This window comes from Macaca fascicularis, chromosome 2 (assembly GCF_037993035.2).
Source record: "Macaca fascicularis isolate 582-1 chromosome 2, T2T-MFA8v1.1".
Classification (NCBI taxonomy): Eukaryota; Metazoa; Chordata; class Mammalia; order Primates; family Cercopithecidae; genus Macaca; species Macaca fascicularis.
The window spans coordinates 110,472,351-110,476,193 of record NC_088376.1 but is presented as its reverse complement, the minus strand read 5'-3'; the positions used below and the strand labels follow the sequence as shown (position 1 = coordinate 110,476,193).

General features: G+C 50.8%; 1 long non-coding RNA gene across 1 annotated transcript; it reads left to right on the top strand.

Moving 5' to 3' along the window:
- LOC135969718 (uncharacterized) lies at positions 1–3,555 on the top strand. The gene is made up of 2 exons (XR_010585118.1): positions 1–436; positions 2,731–3,555. It is a non-coding gene; the product is annotated as an uncharacterized lncRNA (long non-coding RNA).
- Positions 3,556–3,843: the final 288 nt, after the last annotated feature.

Here is a 3,843-nt window from a genome sequence, read left to right as displayed (position 1 = left end):
TAAAGAACCTTAGAACACTAACTCATTTGTTTCTCTCCTCATATATACGCTACAGTTAATATTTTTAAATTCTCCCTATATATTTAAAATTCCAAAAGCTATTATTGTCTTGTTTCCCTCTTGTTCAATCCATCCTATGACCACTCTGGTTTTCCTTATGTTCCTTGAATAACAAGACTTACTTCAGAGCCTTTGCACGTGCTCCTCGGTCTGCTGAGAACATCTTTCCCTCACATCTCTGTACAGATGGCTCCTTCCCGTCATTCAGATGCCCGCTCAGATCAACATCCTCAACGAGGCCTCCCCTGACCCTCTGTTGCAGCATTTGGTGGTTGCCTACCCAACAACGATGTGGTGATCCTTCCTGAGGACCTTCTCTTTGTTTCGTTACCAGGCCTCCTCTGAGGCCCCTGCGTTTAGAAGCGAGTCCTAATTGGTAAGCCAATCCAGGTGATTTCTGCCACCTTGCCAGTGATTGTTTTTATTTTTAAATTTTTATTTATTTATTTATTTATTTATTTATTTATTTGAGACAGAGTTTTGCTCTTGTTCCCCAGGCTGGAGTACAATGGCGCTATCTCAGCTCACTGCAACCTCCTGAGTTCCAGCAGTTCTCCTGCCTTAGCCTTCGGAGTAGCTGGATTACAGGTGCCCGCCACCACACTAATTTTTTGTATTTTTAGTAAAGACAGGGTTTCGCCATGTTGGCCAGGGTGGTCTCCATCTCCGTACCTCAGGTGATCCACCCACCTCGGTCTCCCAAAGTGCTGGGATTACAAGCGTGAGCCACCATGCCCAGCCCCTAATTATTATTATTTTTTTAATTTTGTAGAGACAGGGTCTTGCCATGGTTCCCAGGCTGGTCTCAAACCCCTGGGCTCAAGCAATTTGCCCCCCTTGGCCTCCCAAAGTGCTGCGACTACAGTTGTGAGCCACTGTGCCTGGCCTTGGTGATCAGTTTTAAGCGTGAACACGTGACGCTGCTCTGGTAAATGAGTTGTGAAGTGAAGCTTACTGGGGTGAATTCCGGGAAAGTTTTTCTATCACCAGGAATAGATGATCTCTTCTCCAGTGACCTCTGTCATGCATTACATCCTTAGATGTAATGCTTGGCACAGTGGCAGCCATCTTGTGGCTACAAGAGACGCCAGCCTGAGGCCAAGGCTGAAGATAACAGAACAGAGAGCAGCAAAGTGCCTGGTTCTTCAAAGATGTCCGTGAGTCCCTGAAATGGCCAGTTCTGGAGCTGCCCAGTTTCCACGTTTCTTATCACTTGAAGCCAAAAGCAGTCTAATTTTTACCTTCCCTGATGTGGCTCTCCTCACCCCACACCTCCCCCGACATTCCCTCCCACTCAGGTTCTTCAGAGTATGTGTCTCTACTGGAAACTACTTTATTTTTCATTTAACAAATACTTGGCCAGGCGTGGTGGCTCACGCCTGTAATCCCAGCACTTCGGGAGGCCGAGGCTGGCAGATCACCTGAGGTCAGGAGTTCGAGACCAGCCTGGCCAATATGATGAAACCCTATCTCTACTGAAAATATAAAAAATTAACTGGGCGTGATGGCACACACCTGTAATCCCAGCTACTTGGGAGGCTGAGGCAGGAGAATCACTTGAACCTAGGAGGTGGAGGTTGCAGTGAGCCGAGATCGTGCCACTGCGCTCCAGCCTGGGTGATAGAGTGAGACTCCATCCCAAAAAAAAAAAAAATTTCTGTGGTGTTTACTATGTGCTAGGTAGTGCTTGAAGTGTTTTACATATATTAACTCCTTTAATTCTTAGAGCTATCCTGTGTGATAGATGCTTTTATTATCCCACCTTACAGAGGAGGAGGCCCAGGCACAGAGGTTAAATAGCTTTCTCGTGATCAGAGGTGCAGCCAGGGCTGGGCTTTGAACCCAGAGCTTTCAGCCTGTGGAGTCAGTGCCCATAACCACTCTTTGCCTCTGTGTAGTTTTTCCACATTGGTTTACTTGCTTTCTGCCTGAGGAGTCAGAATAGAGATTTCTGAGAGCAGGGATCCTGATTGTCTTGTTCCCTACATGGTCCCAGGGCACTCAGTAGTTGGTAGTCTTTGTTGAATGAATGGAGGGATGGATGAATGAATGCATGAATGAATGAATGAATGAATGGTAGACTCTGTTTCCTTGAGGATGGAGCAGTTTCTTGTTTGCATCATGGCCCTGGGCTTGGAAGAGGGCTGAGCCTTCCTCAGGATGTATTGATGGAGCCTGTGGAGTGAGCTGAACTCTGGACCCCTGATGCCACCCCCACTCTGAGGCCCTCGGGGAGGCCTGTGCTGAGGTCTCAGGAGCCCTCAAAAGCGTGGCCCTTTGTTTGGGTTTGCCCTCTGGTTGCCGGGTGCTCCCTTGGCCGGCTCCCTCATCCCTTCGCTGCAGAAGAAAGGGAACTGGTCCTCTTCCCCCTTGGCACTATGTGTGCTCATTGGAAGTTCCCAAGGCCAGGCCCAGTGGGCGGCCCGAGCTGCCATCGTTAATCACACAGCCTGCTGCTGCCTGCCCACGCGGCTAGCTTTGAGGGCCGGCCAGAGCCTCTGGTGGGAACTGCTCTCTGCTCTAATTGGGCCTCTCCTGGGAGGCGGCAGGCCCTGATTCCCACTTGTCTTTACTCTGGCGACTGGTTGGCCCTCTCGAGGAGGACAGCATGCTTCCTGGTCTGGCCAGCTCTATGGACAGCCAGGGCAGAAGTTCACCCTTGTTCTACAGATGGAGAAACAGAAACCCTGGGGCAGACCGGGTCCATGTCCAAGGCCACGACAAGGTTGCCAGGAGTAACCACCAGAAAGCCAAGTGACATGGCTTTGCTCCTCACTCTGCTGGCAGCTGGAATGAGTTCCCACAGGAAAAAGGACCTCCCTTTGGCTCCCCTGGCTTCCCAGGCCCTGCCAAATGCCAGACACCAGACTCTAACTTCTGGCATTCATGGAGAACTGTCCATGTGAGAACTGTCACCCACCCTAGAGACCCTGCCAACCTGAAAAAGGTGGAGGAGAGCATGACCAGCAGGAGCACACTGCAGGCCCCTCTGACACGGAGCGGGACAAGCTGGTGACCACATACCACTGTGACTTCCCTGTCCTGTGCCTCAACTTACCCTTCCTGGAAAATGGAAAGAGTTTCAGATACATGATGTCAGGGACCAAGGGAGGCTGGTCTGTGAGGGACTTGCAACGTGCTTTCCCCAGGCAGACTCAGAGAGACTCTCCGGGCAGGACGAGCGTGATCATAGGCTGGCCCCGACCTCCATTTGCGGCTGAAATCACCCCTGCAAAATTCCAAAGATCACGTGCCTCGCACAGTCGGACTTCCTCCAGCAGGAAGGCCCTCACGACTTCCCACCGTGCTCTACTCCCTGTTTTGTTCTTCTACCCCTTCCCCGCCTTCCCCACCTTTTGTCAGATGGGTCATTTTTTCACTGAGCCCTCCTGCCTCCCTGAGTCACACTGTGGACCTAGTCTACTCTCTCAGCACTTGGAATAAACGAGTAAGTCCTCCTTTTTCTTTCATCAACTTTCCAAAAACAAAATACAACCAGAGTGCCGCTCCTGAACCTTCTCTCCTCCTGGCTGAATGTCTTTAGTTCCCTCAGCTGACCCTCACATGACAGCTCTCCTGGCCCCTCAATGTCACAGGTGCTTTTCTTAGGACATTTGTGGGGGTTCGGAAGGGGTTGCACTTCTCTAGGTGCTGCCTGAACTCAGAGGAGCACACACGCCTCCTCGCCCCGGCACACACGAACATCTGCAGGACAGTACTGGGGGATGCACAGAGGCCCATGCCTGAAAGTTTACAAGCAATCGTACAAGCAAACCATTCAAT